The 21,489-nt window shown below is 41.9% G+C and overlaps 1 pseudogene; it reads left to right on the top strand.

Annotated features, from left to right (window-relative positions):
* LOC135523865 (glutamate receptor ionotropic, delta-1-like) overlaps window positions 1-21,489 on the top strand; it is a 408,015-nt pseudogene that overhangs the window by 355,527 nt on the left and 30,999 nt on the right.

Below are 21,489 nucleotides of genomic sequence, written 5' to 3'. Positions count from 1 at the left end.
AAGTAACACAAGTTTATTACTAGAACAGGGGGCAGGCAGAACGAGAGGTCAAGGGCAGGCAGAGGTCAGTAATTAGAGTCCATCAGGTTCAGAACGGCAGGCAGTCCCGGGGTCAGGGCAGGCAGAGGTCAATAATCCAGGGTGGTGTGACAAGGTACAGAATGGCAGGCCGGCTCAGGGTCAGGGCAGGCAGAATGGTCAAAACCAGGAAAACTAGAAAACAGGAACTAGAAAAATACATGAGCAAGGGGAAAACGCTGGTAGGCTTGACAAACTCAACACACTGGCAACAGACAGAGAACACAGAGAACAAATACACCGGGGATAATGGGGAAGATTGGTGACACCTGGAGGGGGGGGGTGAAGACAAGCACAAAGACAGGTGAAGCAGATCAGGGTGTGACAGATATGTGTGAATTGTGATCTAGCTAGCCAGCTATACTTTGATTTGGACTCACACGCCGACCCTCCCGTGCTCCAATTTGCATGCTCCGAGCACGGTAGTATGCATTTTGAGATACAGACCATTTTTATCTGTTGAAAAATTAAGCCGTGATGTCACTGGTAGGCAAACAGCGTGAGTCAAGTATTGCGTGTATCATTCACATCATGCAATTACGTGCTTTGAAGCGACTAGGCTAGCAGGTACAATGCAGTGTGGTGTACTAGAGCTGTGTGGAGCAGATAGGTCGGTGTTGCCTTTTGTCTGCATTGTGGCGAGTCCCTACTGGGAGAGATAGTACAACACAACATGGCTCAGTCACAGAGCAAGAGTGGATCCCACCGGTGGTTCTAGGCCTGTCGATTAGATCTCAACCAGGACAGAGAGGTGTAATCTCTGTTGGTTTGACACAGCGATAACGTTTTTGATTGGGGTTAAAGGAGAGGGGGAGAAAGTGATGGGAGGCACAAGTGTGTCAGACGGTCTCTGTACATAGGTGTCTTCATGGTCTTTCAATGGAGAAACGGAGATAGAGATCCATCAGTGGGCTATTTCAAATATTAAAAGGGCTTATCGCCTTGTAGCACAGCTTTGATAAGATTTACAGGGATCCTGCTGGCTCTGAAGCCTGATAGGCTCGTTATAGTGGTAGTTCTGCCCACCGACAACCAAAACATACAGGTTGATGTGCATGTCTTTCCTGGAACAGAGCTGAATTACACAGAAAGTCATTTGGAACATAATGGGATTTGACTGAATAGAAGTCATTCTGAAATGAGTGCATTTCAGAGGAGAAGAAAAAGCAGGGCTTTCGTGACCATTTAAATCTCTAACAAAAACAATTTGCTGTTCAGAAATCCTCAGTAATATATGCAAAATAATGACATGGGGATATGGTTGATTTTGCTTTTCACTTGTTAGTCCCTAATAATATTTTGTGATTTCTTGATGAGTTGAGTTAGGTCTGCAAAGTTTTGAAAATAAACGAGAGCCTGATAATTTGTTTAAATTCACTGTAATAGAAGTGATATTGAATATCTCTGATACATTTGAATCTGCAATAATTCGTGCTGCGGTAATTAGAGAAAAATAAACAGCGCATCTAAGCCACATCTATTGATGGTGGTAGTATTGTTATTTTTACTCCCCCGCCTGCATTTAAATGAACAAAGCACCACCAGCGTTCTAATCATTTCAATTCTTGCCACACACTAATTACACTTAGTTGGCAATGCTTTTCTGTGAACTGTCTCCAGAGATGTAACTTCCTGGGGGAGATTCAAAGATCAGAGACAGCATAATAATGAAATACACAGGAGTGGATTCAACACGAATACACCATTTCATCAACAGTATATTCTTTGTCTTCTCAGAGTGGTTTCTGTATGCTTTCCAAAGAAGTAGAGAGTAGAGTTGATATTCCTCTTTAAGCCTATATTTTCTATAGCTAGAAATGAAGGTGCCCTGCCTGACTACACTGTTAGAGAAGGCTGGGGGTTCATAACCATTGATGGAAGAGAACATCAATTAAATGGTTGTGCTTTTCTCTCTCCGCCTAGACTCAGAGCGTGACTGAGTTGAGCCACATTGGACCTGATGATGCAAACGTAAGCAGCGCTGCCACATGGCTAAAGGGAAGCATTTAAACATTCACTACCGGTTTGTTTCTTGTAAACAAACACAGTATGACCAACAATTATGTAGCCTGTCTATTTCCATGAACTATTAACTCAAAATCAAGTGATTTTTCTGTCTTCTAACAATCCAAATATATTCCTAACTCCCCCTTTGGTTTTATGAAATTGTTATACACATTCATCCAGACGATCTTCTCTGTCATAGCAGTAATCCATCAAAGCCTCAATGTAATTTTGATCATCCGGGAAGAGTTGGCCAGCGGGCGTGTGATACATTGACGTGGGGTTCAGCTATCCTGACAGATAGTCACACCAGTATCCTCTCAGCCTCGAGCAGTTTTTAGATCATTTCTGTGAAAGGACATGTATTAAAGAACGGGCACAGCAGGTGTGAAGTGGAGGCAAGCGGGGCATTTAGCTCCGTCGCCCACTCAAAGCAGCGTCACAGATGACTGAGAGGCCTGACATTTTTACAAAGGGAAGAGGGATGGAAGCGCATGCTTGGCGAGGCATAGACCCACCATTGAGCTGTCCACCTTGAGAGCAGGCTGCGCTTCCATCCCTCAGAGCCTAGTTCCTATCGAGGTTTCTTCCTAGGTTCCTGCCTTTCTAGGGAGTTTTTTCCAAGCCACATTATAAGTAATTTATGACAACTTCTGATTTAAAAAGGGCTTTAGAAATACATTGATTGATTGATTGTCGGGGTTGTATGTCTGACCTGTCTGCTGATCAGAAGGTGTTCCCTGTGGACTAGGGTAGCAGTCTAATGGCGTCAGCATGCTTCAGTTCAGTAAATGACAACAAAGACTTTATTGAAGAATCCCTACTTTTACCAATCACCAACGGAGGGGCGTAGACTTCGGCTCCGAACTTCGGTTTGTCTCCAGAAAAAAAAATGTGTGCGCTCGAACAACCCTGATCGAAGTCCAAAACAAAGAAACGCTTCACAATGTCGTCATAATACAATGCAGGAACTCTACCGAACTGTTTCGGCTTTGAAGCACGCGGACGCCTTAAGCCACTGCCTCCAGATCACATATCAGCATGCGTTCCAATCCAGCCCATTGATAATTTAGCACACTCTCCTTTGACCTTTGACCTCTGTCCTATCCAATCAAACAAAACATATATGAGTAGTGGGACTTCCCCATTCCTTTAAAAGGAAAATAGAGCGCTCCCATACAATAGGAGGATATGGGACTTCCTGTAGAACAGGAAAGAGTACTATCATGGCCGTACTGAGAGTCAGTGGCATCAAGTACAATACTACGGGCTAATGGTGACCATTGCCCACTAAGCATTTGGCACTGGAAAAGCTAGCGGAACTGACTGTCCTCTTAAAACATAAGGGTACATTATGAAATGATTTTCTGTCCTTTGCACATGTCTGAGATTCTACATTATGTGCACAGAGTTCATCATGATTTCTGTTCAAACAGCTGTTAGAACACCAGAGTTTGACACGACATCACAGTTGAGTTACCTTCCGAGGCAGAAACCATGTTCCGTTCATGTGCAGGATTTAAATGTACTCGGGTCGATATAGATTATGAAGTTCAACATGGTGGATCACAATAAAAGCCATATATGAAACTCCATTGAAAAGTGACCCATGCGATCTGATTGGATGATTTATGCTGTTTCCTCACTACCGTTATTATGAGGCCTTCATTGTGGTTGAGGCCGGAGTTTGAGGCTGGGGTTGTAATAGATAATGACTTTATGCTGTGAGGCTGTCATGGGTTTAAAGCAGTAGGCTACAGAGCCACTGATTTCTCTATGATTTTCGATAGGTGTTTTGCTATTTCTGTTTACATGACTCACCATGTATTTGTTCTTCAAGAAAACTCGCTTCCTTTGATGAATACGTTGCAGTTTGTAATGTGACTGCAGGGCATACAGTGCCAATAACACATTTGTAAAGTGACTCACTCAAAATGTGATACACTAAATTAGCTGCCTTTTTAAAGTGTATCATTTTCCCTGTGCCTCTGGCTTGGAAAGTAATTGTTTCAATTAATTAAAGAAAGAAATGAATCATAATCATAATCACAGAGGTACAGTAGTAGGTTATAGTTTCATTAGTTGACATAGTAGTTTCGACATCTCAAGTATGGTTTTAACAATTCCATGGTGTTTGGTACTTCTGCAGGCCCTAATGTACGTTAGTATATGAAGAAAGCATAGAACCCTTTACATTTAAGATGGTTACCATGGTGAGGTTTTCACTAACTAGTGAAATTGATGGTAATATACACTCACCTGCCAGTTTATTAGGTACACCCATCTAGTACCAGGTCGGACCCCTCTTCACCTCCAGAACAGCCTGAATTCTTCCCATCCGTGACAAGGATCAACGAGTTGTGCGTTCCGAGATGTCGTTCTGCTTGTGGCCTGCCTGTTACTTTGCATAATTCTTGGCAATCTCCTTCGACCTCTCTTATCAACGAGGTGTTTTCGCCCAAAGGACTACCGCTGACTGGATGTTTTTTGTTTGTCGCACTATTTTAGGTAAACCCTAGACACAGTCATACGTGAAAAGCCCAGGAGGGCAGCCGTTTCTGAGGTACTGGATCCGTTGCGCCTGGCACCGATGAGCATACCACGCTCAAAGTTGCTAAGGTCACTCGTTTTGCCCATTCTAACTGAATGCCTCGATGCCTGTCTGCTTGCTTTATTTAAGAAGCCACGGCCACATGACTCACTGTATGTAGGAGCGATACATTTTTGTGAACGGGGTGGTGTACCTAATAAACTGTATATATTGTGCTGTAATATACACTGAGTGTACAAAACATTAAGAACACCTTCCTAATATTGAGTTGACACCTCTTTTGGCCTCAGAAAAGCCTCAATTTGTCGGGGCATGGACTCTACAATGTGTCGAAAGTGTTCCACAGAAATACTGGCCAATGTTGACTCCAGTGCAGCCCACAATTGTGTCAAGTTGGCTGGATGTCCTTTGGGTGGGGGAGCATGCTTGATACACACGGGGAAAAACCCAGCAGCGTTGCAGTTCATGACTCAAACCTGTGTTCCTGGCAGCTACTACCGTAACCTCTTCAAAATGCACTTAAATATTTTGCCTTGCCCATTCAGCATCTGAATGGCATACATCCACAATCCAGGTCTGTTGTTTCAAGGCTTAACCCCCCCCCCCCCCCATCATCTACACTGATTGAAGTGGATTAAAGTGACATTGACAAGGGATCATAGCTTTCACCTGGATTCCTCTGGTCAGCCTATGTCATTGATGTCAATGTGTTGTACACTGGGTGTAGTTCAGTAAACATCTGTAGAGTGACTGCATGCGTAGGGCTTATAACTGAGTGTATGTGTGTTTGTATCGCCCTATGCTTGTTTATGTTTGTGTACTGCATGCCTCTATGCTTGGAAGTGCTGTAAAATAACAATTATCCTACGTGGTCCGTTTAATAGCGTAATAATGACGTTAGGCTGAAGATTAAATTGGAAATGAACTGTTATTAAATCTGAGGGTTAATCTTCGAAATCTGGTCATGTGTAAGCATTCTTTCAAACGAAAGTGAACCGTTTTATTGGGCTGGATTGTGTTTATTGATTTTTGAATGTGTGTCACATCATTGTGTGAAATTGTTCATAAAATGATATGAGTTTAATCAGCTGTTATTGCTGTGGTGATGGGTCACACACGCATTCACCCAAGCGCATACAAACAGACACACGCACACGCACGCACAACCCGTGAATGGACCTCTTTATACTGTAGGTAACCCATGATAAGATCTGGTATCCATGACACACATACACTGAATGTACAAAACTTTTAGAACTCTACTCTTTCTATGACATAGACTGACCAGGTGAATCCAGGTGAAAGCTATGATCCCTTATTGATGTCACTTGTTAATCCACTTCAATAAGTGTAGATGAAGGGGAAGAGACAGGTTAAAGAATGATTTTTAAGCCTTGAGACAATTGAGAGATGGATTGTGCACGTGTGCCGTTTAGAGGGTGGATTGGCAAGACAAAAGATTTAAGTGTCTTTGAACGGTGTATGGTAGTAGGTGCCAACTCAATATCAGGAAGATGTTCCTAACGTTTGGTATACCCAGCGTATGGAGGTGGTCTGTACAGTTTCAACTGACCGAACGGTTTGACCAGTGAGCCCAATCCTCTCTGTTTGTGTTTAATTTCAGCCAGAGGACTTGTCCACCTGGCCATGCTGTCAGAAACACAAATGTCATATCAAGTAATCAATGAAGCAGCCTTGACGGTGGACTGCAATAGGCCACCTGAGCAAAGCAGATTTCTCACCAGGATCAAACATGGTTGCAGGACACACACCACACACACACACACTGTAGCGTAGATCAAGAGAGGGAAATATATTTAGTTGATTTTTTCTTCTTTAACTATAACTCTGTGCATTAGCATGGCTCTACCTCAGTCAGCTGTTACCAAGGTAACCATTCCCCCCCCCCCCTTCTATCTATCTATCACTCACCGGCCACCTCCAAAAAACATGTAAATGGATTAAATTAGTAGTCGACGATGCCCTTTTCATATTACGAAATTAATTACTGGGGAATCTTTAAGAGGCTTTAATATCAGCTTTTCTTTGGTTGGCATATCAAAAGGTGTCTGGTGGAGATGGATTTTGGTGGGTAATTCTGTGTGATTGACAGCCTGAAAGATAGAACTAGGTCATGGAGAGATTGCTCTCTTTTCTGGGAAAAACATAATTGAACACTTGTTATCGACACACATTTATGAAAGTCTCGATCTCTCTGTCTCTCTCTTCTCTCTCTTAGCTGGCTACGTGGGACTCAGTCCATGGTCTGAATGGGAGCCTGAAGGAGAGTCGCATTGAGAACGGCATGCAAGGAGTGACGGTCAAAGTAGTAACACTACTGGTAAGGAACAACTTGTAACTGTGTTACCGCCCATGTGCTGTGAATTGCAAACATGATCAATGGGGTTCCGCATGTGTAGAACACTGCTGCCGAAAACACAAGTATTTGATTCAGCACATTCACCCGAATTCATGTAAGCTTTTTGATGTGATATTGTGTTTGATTTGGTATAGGAGGATCCCTTCGTCATGGTGGCTGAGAACATCCTTGGTCAGCCCAAGCGGTACAAAGGCTTCTCTATCGACGTGCTCGACGCCTTGGCCAAGATCCTGGGCTTCAAGTACGAGATCTACCAGGTGGCCGACAGCAAGTACGGCTCGCAGCTGCCTAATGGCTCCTGGAATGGAATGATCGGGGAGCTTATAAACAAAGTAAGGCTTTCTATATGGTCCGTGTAACCTTCCAACCTGCCACATTACCCCAAGGTAAAGAATGCCATTGGAGACCATTAACCAACACAGTTTCAACATGGTTTCAGTCCCAACTCGTCCCTGACTGACCGGGCGATGTTTGCTATCATTCTTCTCTGTCTGTCCCCGTAGAGAGCTGACCTGGCCGTGTCAGCCATTACCATCACTCCAGAGCGGGAGAGTGCGGTGGACTTCAGTAAGCGCTACATGGACTACTCTGTGGGGATCCTGCTGAGGAAACCAGAGGAGAAGATCAACATCTTCTCACTGTTCGCTCCGTTTGACCTGGCCGTGTGGGGGTGTATCGCTGCAGCCATCCCCGTGGTGGGAGTTCTCATCTTCCTGCTAAGCAAGATGCAGTCACTGAGGACCCAGAATCCTCCAGTGCCACACCAGCAGCCCGCCACACAGACAACCAACTCCCTGTACAGTGCTATCTGGATAGTCTATGGAGCCTTTGTACAGCAAGGTAGGACTAACAGCTCTCCTACATACTCATTTAGATTTTATCTAAGGCAACATAGGTCATTTTATAGTAGAAAATGAATGATGTAATTTGTACGCATCAAATATTTAATGGGAATCATAAATGTTCATGTGCCTGTACTGTATGTGTTATTTGTGGGTAACATTTAAAAATGCATGATTCATAAAAAAATATCCTGTGACTATTTATGAACTATTTATGATAAGATGCTTTTACTTTCTAATGCACGGATCAACATCTAAGCCGATTTAGGTAATGAAAGTGATCCTATGCGTTACAATGCCATCCATAAAGTTGCATATGCGATGAAAAAGTCCACACAGTTGTTTCTGAGCCTATGTTGCTGCCTCATACATGTCACACACATTTATACAGTAGAGTTCTCATTGGACCTGAAAATTTGTGCTCGGTCCAACACAAGCCCGGTGAGCTGAAGCCAGGAACCCAGGCCCCGTACATCATCACAGATATTAAATGAGTCCGAACACCAAAAAAATACAGATTTTTATAAAACAGTATATTGATTTAAACTGGTGTTGAGAATAATGCGGCGGAGGTTTGCGGCATCGGAGTGAGGAGAGGAGGAGAAAGCCCTTGGGCCTAGAAAAAGCACAGGGTGGAAAACTCTTAGTTATGATTGACTGAATTACGCACATATTGGTATGAAGTAAACTTATGCAATTGAAGGCATGTATGAAATTCTTGCTTTCACTGAAACTCCCAAAGTCATATCCAATTGTAATACTAATTGAAAGCAAGTCATGTGTGGTCACCTAGATGATAAATTTCAGCACCGTTTTGATTGGGACAGCACCGCCGCGCTGCTTCAAGACGGGGACTTGTCTTGATAAATCAATCAATGTCCGATTTTTTCACAGAATTTCCGTTTGGATATTTGTTAAGAATTAGGTTGGGAAATGTCAGCTAAGTTGAGGTGAGTGCTCATGATCATCTTTATTCTACTTTGCTCATATATTAGCTGATCAGAACATAATGCTATCATGTTATGTAGATTAACAAGTGGATTTTGCTCTTCAGTCGGGTAGTAGGCTGTCCAACTCTCACCCGAAAGCCTGTGACTCGTCTGATAATCAATCAATGTGATTTTGCTTTACTGAATCTCCTTTCGGGTGTGCAAGTGAAGGTGGTAGCTGATTCACTTGTTTGCTCATCTATCACTGATCAGAAGCACAGAGCATGAAATAATGTAGAGGAAATCAAGTGTATTATTTTGCTATTGACTCCTGTATTAGCCTTCATTTATCCACCGTCGAGCTGTAAGAGCTGTTTTATCTGTCTTAACGTAACTTAGCCGACTTCAATATAATCAATCAATCATTACATCATGACACAGCACACGAGTCATTCAGAACTTTAAATACAATCAAGTCATTTTTTATTTATTTTGATGACAAAGAAGCCTTGTGAAATTAAACAATAAATAAATAACTACATTTTCTGCCAAACATCCATTTGAATGAATTACTCAAAAGCCCTGTGTTTTGAATGCATGTTTGATTAGCAAAACAGTTGGATCAGTTAAGGGTCTACTTTTGATAGTTTACAAGGGTGTACATAGGGTGTATTTTGTTCGGATGTGTCGGCGTTAACAGATGCCATTGGAATATGGGCTTCTCCTGATTACTGAGATGCGCTGCATGTCGTGATCTTGTGGATCACCCTTCTCCCGAGTGCCCTCCACCCTATTCATATCGCAATTTGAAACACTGAAAAAAATCTGGAAAAAAAAGTTGTCATGGCCACAGAGTTCTCTGGCCCAGCCAATATTGGAATCCTGGCACCTCTAGTGGCAGCTGCAGCTGAGAGAGAGACGGAGTAAGCTAAAAGGACGCACAGTATTTTTCTTAACACTGCACAGCAAGCCCGAAACCAACCTGATTCAATTCACAGAATTTGAGGCCGGCCAGGTCTTACAAGTGAATTGATTCCTAATCAAACATGCCTTAAAAGAAACAAGACCGGGCCCGGGCCGTCGGGTTCCGTCAGGTTCAGGCTGAGAACTCTAGTATACAGTCCATGTAACATAGTGATTGCATTTCAAGCTTGTTAAGCTCACAATAACACAGTTAAAGTGCCTCTGAATGAAGAAAAGATAGGATATGTTGGTTGGAATCCAAGACTGGCAAAAGGACTAAATGAGTGTGTCAGCAAGTCCTGTTGAACCCCAAGCTACATGTATTACCTCCTGGCGGAGAGCCCATTGAACCCTTTTAAGCCTCTGTCCTGTTGGTCCTTCGCTACTGGACACTATTTCAAGTGGACACTTTTTACTGTATGGGAAAACAATGGTTCGTTATAACACTTTTCTCAAAAATTCACAAACCTCAGGACAATCCCATATGATATGTTTGTATGTGCCAAGTGTATTGAGGTTAGGTCGCAGTATAGGCTTTGAGCCTGTTTTGCATAAAATCTTACAAATCGTTTCCGGTACGATCTATGACAAATTTTAAAATGAATTAATTGATGGTTTGGGTTCATTGATGAGTGAAATATATTTTCCCAGACATTCTCCCAGTCAATACTTTTATTAGTTATTTTTTTTATTTAACATTTATTTAACTAGGCAAGTCCGTTCTTATTTAGAATGACGTCCTACCCCAGCCAAACCCTAACCCAGATGACGCTGGGCCAATTGTGCGCTGCCCTATAGAAATCCCAATCACAGCCGGTTGTGATACAGAATGGAATCGAACCAGGATCTGTAGTGATGCCTCTAGCACTGAGATGCAGTAGCTTCATTACCACGCTGTCCCCTCCCCTCCAATAGCCTCATCATAGACAGACAAATCATGTACCCATGTTTTAACCATTGAAAGATCTTTATTTTTTTTATTTTTTTTATTTCACCTTTATTTAACCAGGTAGGTTAGTTGAGAACAAGTACACATTTACAACTGCGACCTGGCCAAGAATAAAGCGCAGCAGTGCGACAAACAACAGCACAAGAGTTACACATGGAATAAACAAACATACAGTCAATAATACAATAGAGAAAGTCTATATACAGTGTGTGCAAATGAGGTAGGATAAGGGGGTGAGGCAATAAATAGGCCATAGGGGCAAAATTACAGTATGGCAAATTAAACACTGGGGTGATAGATGTGCAGAAGATGAGTGTGCAAGCAGCGGTACTGGGGTGCAAAGGAGCAAAATAAATGAAATAAATAACAATATGGTGATGAGGTAGTTGGATGGGTTATTTACAGATTGGCTATGTACAGGTGTAGTGATCTGTGAGCTGCTCTGACAGCTGGTGCTTAAAGCTAGTGAGGGAGATATGAGTCTCCAGCTTTAGTGATTTTTATAGTTTGTTCCAGTCATTGGCAGCAGAGAACTGGAAGGAAAGTCGGCCTAAGGAGTAATTGGCTTTGGGGGTGACCAGTGAAATATACCTGCTGGAGCGCGTGCTGCGCGTGGGTGCTGCTATGGTGACCAGTGAGCTGAGATAAGGTGGAGCTTTACCTAGCAACAACTTATAGATGACCTGGAGCCAGTGGGTTTGGCGACGGATATGAAGCAAGGGCCAGCCAACGAGAGCATACAGGTCTCAGTGGTGGGTAGTATATGGGGCTTTGGTGACAAAACAGATGGCACTGTGATAGACTGCATCCAATTTGCTGAGTAGAGTGTTGGAGGCTATTTTGTAAATTACATCGCCAAAGTCAAGGATCGGTAGGATAGTCCGTTTTACAAGGGTATGTTTGGCAGCATGAGTGAAGGATGCTTTGTTGCGAAATAGGAAGCCGATTCTAGATTAAATTTTGGATTGGAGATGCTTTATGTGAGTCTGCTTTAATAGTTGAAGATGAGAAGAAATAGCGGAGACAAAACCTTTGGACGGGAATGTAAAAATCCACTCTATCACCAGGTGCCTTCCCAAACTTGTACCCCATGGGACCCCATAGGCACGAAGCGCTGACCGCAGTCTAAGATATAGAAAGAATGACGACCCTGGCAAATGAAAACGAAGAGTTCCTGAAAACTAAGTAGACCCTTTGAGTTGAATATATCCCCTAGATTATTGACCCCTTTTGAAAACCAGGCTCTAGACTCAAAGGTTTATTACCAGAAATAATAGGTATGACATGGAGGGGTACGGAGATGCAACTTCCAATTACCACCTACACACTTCTCAACCTTTCTTAAGTTCTCTATAGAACCAAAATACTGCATGCATTTCTTATTAGATATACCAGAAAATGACACATCCTGCAATCTAATAGGTGAAACAAGTTCTTCCCAAATAGTTCTCCAAGAGACTGATAGACCGATCAAACAATGATATGAGTGGGCATAACTGTAAACACAACAATTTGGTCATGTAAGTCCACCATTACACTTCTGTCGTTGTAACACCTCAAACCTAATCTTTGGATGTTTGCCATTCCTGAGGTGTTCACATATACGTTTATCAATCGTTCCGCAATAGCCTACTGGTGGAGTGAGTGGGATCATCATGCTCAGGAAACTAATATGTGGCACATTCATCTTTATGACAGCGACACTAGTTTGCAAAGAAATCTCGTTCAACCTCCTTGAAAATGTTCTCATAATTAAACTTTACCAGACCATGCAGAGATGTTTGTATACTAATACCCAAATACGGGAACTGTGTTTTCATAGGAGTTGTTGAGGGAAGGGAAACTTTCTTGGCCGCTTCATTAAGAAACATTATTGCTGATTTTGACCAATTTATCTTATACCCGGACAGCAATTTGAATTCTTCAAATGTGGATAATAAAGATGAAATTGAATTCTGATATGTGACACATATAGGAGATTATCATCCGCATATCTGCGATATGATGTGATATGAGAGGAAGATTTAATCAGTGTAGGCTACGCAATTACATTCTGCCTTAGATGTAGTGCTAAAGGCTCTAGCGACAGAATTATTAACAATGGGGATAGGCCGTCCCCTTGTCTACATCCCCCCCAAAATAGGGAACGGACATGAGAGTATACCATGAGCAGACACCATAGCAACAGGGTTTGCATATAGCACATCATATCGGTCAAATTATTTCCCAAACCAAATTTCTCCAAGTTATGGAGCCTTTGAAGTTGATCACTCTTGCATGATCTGGATTTGGTCGAGATAATCTTTTTTCTTAGTGCAGTATATTGTCAAGCAAATGTGTTATGGGGCGGTGAACAGACCTCAACCATTCACCAATCCTTATTTACCTTTCCTCTCACAGCATTTTCTATATACATCCACCCACTTTCCCAGCTGCTTGTTCCTCCTCAACCTATTAGAAACCTCATAACTGTAGATGCTCCATCTTCCACCCAGTCGGGATATTGACATGTCCTTTATGTCCTCTATAGGAGGGGACAGCGTGGTGAGCTCTGTGGCCCTGAGGATCGTCATGGGCAGCTGGTGGCTCTTCACCCTCATCGTATGTTCCTCCTACACGGCCAACCTGGCAGCCTACCTCACCGTCTCCCGCATGGACAACAACGTACGGTAGGTCACTCCTTGCCACTCTCCACACCATGAATCAATTTGATTCCCCTCCTGCATAAAAGTGTCAAGGTATTGTTCATCTGGGTGATCAATTCATGAATGACGACTTTGGCTTTCTCGGCTGTGGGACTGGCTAATGTTCTGTCTTCACTGAAGGACTAGAAAGACCATCCAGAGGGGAGTTCATTGGCTTTTGTTGTCGGCTTTTCACAACAGTGTTGTCAGTCAGTGTTTTATGGTGGTCAAGCATTGCGAGTGGTCAATGCACTGTAATAAGGTAGATGTTCTTAAAGACTCACAGCAGACTATTACACTACTAGGGGGGTATGTTGAATAGAGCAAAACTTTCCGTTGAATTTCCAATCTATTTACAGGTATATTAGGGATGTGAACGGTTCAGAGTTTAAACGAAAATGGAATCGTTATTTTTAAAGAAAAAAATCCTTAATCAATGTTTTTATTTGATTTTATTTGTGATTAACATCACAGTGGAGTTGTCAGAAAACTACCAGTAACAGTTCCCGTTCACCATTATAAAGGGAAAATACTAATTAAACTTATACCTAACGCAACAATGCGTTAGGTATAATGCTTCATTATTAGCCAGAGCCGTAATGCAGGGCATTCATCCTGTAGTAACATGGGTGGCAGAACATATAGTACAGCACAAATCTCCACAGTGTCATCCACAAAATGTTTAACTGAAAATGACTTGGCATGTCTAATGCATCATTGTGGTGTTCGGTAGCATCTAACACAGCACCTTCCTTCTGAAGGTGATACTCCACAACGCTGGCATATGCCAACTGTTTGAAATGCCAGACAAACATCATGGCATCGTCCAGTCGAATCCATGTTTAATAATGATGTGCCTACATTGCCATCCTGCTCACAAACACACAGACACACGTACACGGACCTCACACATGGAGGCATGCGGTTGGATCTTTCAAGATTACCATCCCATCTTTGTTTGCCTTCGGATCTGCAAATGTTATCCACCGCTTATCCCCGCACAATGTATATTTGCTCGGGCGATGTGGCTTTGATGTCCGATTGTATGTGATTATGCTGATGTTGTGCAAATGGTGTGTGAAAAAAAGAGTGCCAACGTGTATGGTTAGGTGAGACAGCCACGTATTGCACTCGTAGTAACTCAATTTTTCCTCAATAAAGTAGTCCTCAGCAAAGTCAGTGGTAGTAGGAAAAGGCAAGTGCAAGCTTTTTTCTTTTGCGGGGGGGGGGGGCATAAGAGTGTGATGTTTTATTTAAGATACTCTTTGAAGATGTTTGTATTCTTGGTACATTATGTAATGGAGACAGAGCTCTAGCCATTCTGTTGATGCTGCTGTTGGGAGAGGCTCTTTATTTATAGCCATCCTGATCATTCATCCTCCTGTTAGTGGAACTATGGCTGAATCGGACACTGGGCTCTTGCAACTGTCACTGTGGATTTATGTCAACCTGACCCAGAGTTAGTGGAAAGGGTAGGTAGTGGTTGTGGATAGCTAGTGGAACGGGTAGATACGGGAAACAGTGCCTATCATAAGTATTCACCTCCCTTGGATTTCTTCAGATTTTATTGTGTTACAAAGTGGGACTAAAATGTAGTAAAATGTGTACTTTTTTGTCAACAATCTACAGACAAAATACTCTGTAATGTCAACGTGGCAGGAAACTTATAAGATTCATGAAAAATAAAACGCTAATATGCTTTGATAAGATAGGTGGGTGAATACCTGAGTCAATATTTAGAAACACAGTGGTTACAGCTGTGTTCTTGGGAAAGTCTCTAAAAGCTTTGCACACCTGGATTGTGCAATATTTGCTCGTTATTCTTTTCAAAATTCTTCAAGCTCTGTCAAGGTGTTGGGGATCATGCGGGACAGCAATGTTCAAGTCTCACCATTGATTTTGAAGCAGATTTAAGTCAAAACTGTAACTTGGCCACTCAGGAACATTCACTATCTTCTTCGCAAGCAACTTGGCCTTGTGGTGTAGGTTATTGTCCTGCTGAAAAGTGAATTCCTCTCGCAGTGTCTGGTGTCAAGCAGAGTGAAGCAGGTTTTCCTCCAGGATTTTGCCTGAGCGTACCTCAATCCTGTTTCTTTTTATCCTGAACAACTCCCCAGTCTTTGCTGATGTCAAGCGTACCGATAGCACGATGCAGACACCACATGCTTGAAAATAAGGAGGCAGTTGCTTAGTAATGTGTTGGATTTTCCCAAAAAACAAGAGGCTTTGCATTTAGACCAAAAAAGTCTATCCCTTTGCCGTGATTCCCCATCCTCAGTGTTCTCCCATTACAGCCATTGGCCGCATGGTGACAACCTAAAAGCAGTTTCCTTCCTGTCCTGCACTTCAGTTCAGATGGACAACTGTATCTTTGATGTGTCTTGACGGTTTATTCCATCATCCATAGCATAATTATTAACTTTACCATGCTTATAGAGATATTAAATGTCTTTTTTTTGTTTGTTTAATTGTTACCCATCTACCAATCACAGGCCTTCTATATGAGGCTTTCAGAAAGCTATCTGTTCTTTGTAGTTGAATCTGTGCTTGAAATTCAATACTTGACTGAGAGACCTTACTGATGTATGTATGGGGGACAGAGGAAGGGTTAGTCATTCAAAAATCATGTCAACCCCTATTATTTCACACAGAGTGAGTCCATGTATCTTATTACAGTATGTGACTTGTTCGGTCAAATGTTACTCCTGAACTAATTTAGGCTTACCTAAGCAAAGGGGGTAAATACTTATGCAACAACTTTATTTTAGTTATTTAATTTGTATTCCTTTGTAGAAGTTTGTAGATTTTTCTCGTCACTTTGAGTATTTTGTGTAGATCAATTATAAAACAATCACAATTGAGTATGTTTCAATCCCACTTTGTAATTTAACACAATCTGAAAGGTGGTGAATACTTATGATTCCCACTGTATATATTGGAAAGTACATTGGAAACATGATTCCCATCCCACACCGATCAGCCACTATCTGAAGGTTCTCCCATTGCACTTTTTAGATTAGAAGCTACAGTACAACCAGTGGCAGCTTTCACCAGGTTTTAATAGTGATGTATGTGCATTAGCCTGTGGCATCATGAGTTGATCCTTTGCACCCCAGTATCTCTACTTCCACATTCATCTTCTGCACATCAATCACAGACGTTTAATTGGTATATTGTAATTACTTCAACCACTGTGGCCTATTTATTGCCTTACCTCCCTTATCTTACCTCATTTGCACACACTGTAGATAGACTTTTTCTACTGTATTATTGACTATGTGTTTGTTTATTCCATGTGTAACTCTGTGTTGTTGTGTGTCGAACTGCTTTACTTTATCTTGGCCAGGTCGCAGTTGTAAATGTGAACTTGTTCTCAAATAGCCTACCTGGTTAAATCAAGGTGAAGGAAAAAATTTAAAATAAAAAGCCCCCACTCATGTAAAAACACACAAGTGTGCATTCACGTTCACACAGTAACGCACTCATCCCTACTACTAAGTAATATGCGGTTGCATTAACAGTGTGTGAATTTAGTAACATATGTCATTTGAGAGGTTTTGTACTCCAAACTTTGGGTAATGGTTTAATCAATTAATGACTTTAGATTTTGCTGTCCATTTATTGAAACACGGGAAACAAGTGCTCGTACGTTCTGTGAAGTGGGTGCAATATATTTGAGAAGGTGTCAAGTGACAGAGGCAAAAGATAAAACAAGAACATTTTAGGCATCCAAAAACCAAAAGCTGGTGAGTCATCAAAGTCATAATTATCTTTTCATCCTGATTTTTGCAGCTTTGTTCTCTCTGTTTCCTCTTATCCTTGATCAGTGGATTATGTAGATCTAACCACCCTTGTTCAAACCTCATTTGTATTCGCAGACCAGGCAGCCACCACAAAGATGCTCACAATGTCCAGTGGGTAATTTGTCTGGCAGACCACGGTGTATTTCTTATTCACATTTTGAATACATGTGTGGAGAATGCAAAACATTTAACTGAATAATTGATTGATTTTAAAGTGACTTCTAATGGGGAGAGAGAGAAGAGGGGGGGTCTTGATTGCTTAGATTTTTGCCATGGGAAGATGCTTGGCAAACGACAAATAACTCCTGTACATGTGTTAATGCACTACTACAGTGCAAATGTGCTGTACAGTCAGCCCCCCCCCCCCCCCTTTGACTCCAGAACAGCCTGCATCCTTTGGGGCATGGATTCTACAAGGTGTCGGGAACCACAGGGATGTTGGTCCATGCTGACGTGATGACATCACACAGTTGCTGCAGATTGGACAGCGGTACATTCATGCTGCCAACAGCCCGTTCCATCTCATCCCAAAGATGCATTTCTGGATTTGTTCCGCAACAATGTTCAGATACGCTGTGGCATTCAATCTTTGCTCAATTGATATCAAGTGACCTAACGTGCCAGGAAAGAATTCCCCACACCAGTACACTACCTCAACCAGCCCTTACATTTGACACCAGGCAGTGTAGGTCCATGGACTCATGCTGCTTACGCCAAATACTGACTCTGCCATCCGCATGATGCAACAGGAACTGGGATTCGTAGGAACAGGCAATGTTTTTCCACTCCTCAATTGTCCAATGTTAGTGATTACGTGCCCACTGGAGCCACTTCTACTTGTTTTTAGCTGATAGGAGAGGAACCCGGTGTGGTCCTCTGCTGCAATAGCCCATCCGTGACAAGGATCAACGAGTTGTGCATTCCGAGATGCCGTTCTGCACACCACGGTTATACTACGCCATTATATGTCTGTGTGTGGCCCGCCTGTAAGCTTGCAGGATTCTAAGCATTATTCTTCGACGTCTCTCATCAACAAGCTGTTTTCGCCAGGACTGCCGCTGACTGGATGTTTTATGTTTGTCGCATCATTCTCGGTAAACCCTAGACACTGTCGTGCATGAAAAGCACAGGAGGGTGGATGTTTCTGAGATACTGTATCCAGCGCCCCTGGCACTGATGATTATACCATGCTCAAAGTAGGCTTAGGTCACTAGTTTTGCCCATTCTAACTTTCAATCAAAAAGTAACTGAATCCGTCAATGCCTGTCTGCCTAGTTCAAATAGCAAGAATCGGCCGCATGACTCAAAGTCTGTCGGAGCGATCCATTTTCGTGAACGTGGTGGTGTATCTTATAAACTGACAGTGAGTGGTTTTCCTGATTGAAAATTGCATTTAATCTAGAGACACTCGTTCAACATTACACAAGTTTGACATCAATCATGTCCTTAATATGGACATTTGTTATTATTATGGGAATGTGACAGTCTGGAATGATTTTGATTTCTGAAATCTGGGCTTTTTGATTGTACGTCAAATGTTTAGTATCTTCCTTTAAAGTATGTCATCAAGCCTGTCACGTCGGATATCACTGACTGTCTGAACACTATGGTGACATGCCAATTTTCCAAGCTGCTTCTTTTAACTATATTCAAGAAAATCTAATCCAAGATGACTTTCCATCAGTTCATCTTCAATACATTCTTGTGTTGCAAAATAAATTGTTATATTTATTCAAGTAGACACATACAGCAGATATTCTTACTCACTTGTTTTGGTGCTTACTCAAAGTAAACCGACGACCAATATATTCATGAATGTTGAAGTGTAGTTTTACATATGTTGAAGGCCTCTTCAAAAAGCACTAAGCAACACACATATACAGTACCAGTCAAAAGTTTGGACACATCTACTCATTCCAGGCTTTTTCATTATTTCTTACTATTTTCTACATTGTAGAATAATAGTGAAGACATCACTATGAAATAACACATATAAAATCATGTAGTAACCAAAAAAGTGTTTAACAAATCTAAATATATTTTGTATTTTAGATTCTTCAAAGTACCACCATTTCCCTTGATGACAGCTTTGCACACTCTTGGCATTCTCACAACCAGCTTCACCTGGAATGCTTTTCCAGCAGTCTTGAAGGAGTTCCCACTTATGCTGAGCACTTGTTGGCTGCTTTTTCTTCACTCTGCGGTTCAACTCATCCCAAACCATCTCAATTGGGTTGAGGTCGGGGGATTGTGGAGGCCAGGTCATCTGATGCAGCACTCCATCACTCTCCTTTTGGGTCAAATAGCCCTTACACAGCCTGGAGGTGTGTTGGGTCACTATCCTGTTGAAAAACAAATGGTAGTCCCACTAAGCGCAAACCAGATGGGATGGCGTATTGCTGCAAAATGCTTGTTAGCCATGCAGGTTAAGTGTGCCTTGAATATGAAATAATTCAAGGCATTCAAGGCACACTCACCAGCAAATCACCCCCACACATCACACCTCCTCCTCCATGCTTCATGGTGGGAACCACACATGCAGAGATCATCTGTTCACCTAATCTGCATCTCATAAAGACATGACGATTGAAACCAAAAATATAAAATTTGGACTCATCAGACCAAAGGACAGATTTCCACCGGTCTAATGTCCTTTGCTCTTGTTTCTTGGCCCAAGCAAGTCTCTTCTTATTATTGGTGTCCTTTAGTAGTGGTTTCTTTGCAGCAATTTGACCATGCAGGCCTGATTCACGCGGTCTCCTCTGAACAGTTGATGTTGAGATGTGTTTGTTACTTGAACTCTGAAGCATTTATTTGGGCTGCAATCTGAGGTGCAGCAGAGGTAGCTCTGGGTCTTCCTTTCCTATGGCGGGCTTTATGAGAGCCAGTTTCATCATAGCGCTTGATGTTTTTTTTGTGACTGCATTTGAAGAAACGTTCAAAGTTCTTGACATTTTCTGAATTGACTGACCTTCGTGTCTTTAAGTAATGGTGGACTGTTGTTTCTCCTTGCTTATTTGAGTTGTTCTTGACTTAGTCCTATTTGGTAAAAGACCAAGTCCGTATTATCTTCTGTATACCACCCCTACCTTGTCACAAATGCATTAAGAAGGCCAATTCCACAAATTAACTTTTGACAAAGCACACCTTTGAATACCTGCTACAATGTAGAAAACATTAAAAGTAAAGAAAAACCCTTGAATGAGTAGATGTGTTCAAACTGTACATGGGTCTGGAAGACCGAAAAAAAAACGAAGTGGGTGACTTGTAGCTTTTGTTAGTTACTTCTTAAAGCTGCATGTTTCCGTTATCTGTTTTTGGGCAAGGGCACGAAGGTACCTGTTCACTTTAACCCTTTTTTCGTCCAATTGAGCCAGTGAAAATGCAGCTAAGCTTGCAGTTATATTGAGGCCAGTTACTTAGAGCATTTCAAGTTTCCACTGAGGGCATCTTAAATCATTTAAATGGTCGTGGTTTGACGTAATGCAGTGTCCATGTAATGCATATCCACAAAATGAAAACTTCACACTCATCCCCTATGTGAGATTCCATATTTAAGGTCTGCAATATCGTAAAAACCCACAGGATTTAGTATTTCTAGATGTTCTAGTAAACTGGATAAAATATATAAAACAAATACTGGGCTATATTCTATGCTAACCTTTTTTTTTAAACAATTTAATGATACTATGCTAATGCAATTGCTCAGAGAAAGAGATTTTGTTCGACAACTTTTCTTCTCAAAAAGACAGGGTTCGAAATGATTGACCAGGATAAAGGCACTGACCCTTTTTCTAATGTTTTATGAGATTGTAGAACATATTGGGAAGGATCTTAGACCATTCCACCACACAGAATCTTTCCAGATCCTTGATCTCCTTGGCATGCGCTTATGGACTGCCTTCTTCAATTCAAACCACAGGCTTTCAATGGGGTTCAAGTCTAGAGGCAGATATGGCCATTGCCAAATGTTGATTTTGTGGTCAATTTTAACCATCTCTTTGTGGAATTTGATGTATGTTTGGGGTTATTGTCTTGCTGGAAGATCCACTTGCAACCAGGTTTTGAGCTAAAATGTCTTTGTACTGGGTAAAGTTCATGATGCTGTTGACCTTAACAAGGGCACCAGGACCAGTGGAAGCAAAATAGCCCAAAACATCAAAGATCCACCACCATATTTTACAATAGGTACGGGGTTCTTTTCTGCTCATCACATCCTTCTTTTTACGCCAAACCCACCACTGGTGTGTGTGGCCAAAGAGCTCTATTTCCATGTCATCTGACCACAGCTCGCTCCGGTTCCACC

Source organism: Oncorhynchus masou, chromosome 31 (genome assembly GCF_036934945.1).
Source record: "Oncorhynchus masou masou isolate Uvic2021 chromosome 31, UVic_Omas_1.1, whole genome shotgun sequence".
In the NCBI taxonomy this organism is placed as follows: Eukaryota; Metazoa; Chordata; class Actinopteri; order Salmoniformes; family Salmonidae; genus Oncorhynchus; species Oncorhynchus masou.
This window is presented reverse-complemented; position numbering and strand designations above follow the sequence as displayed.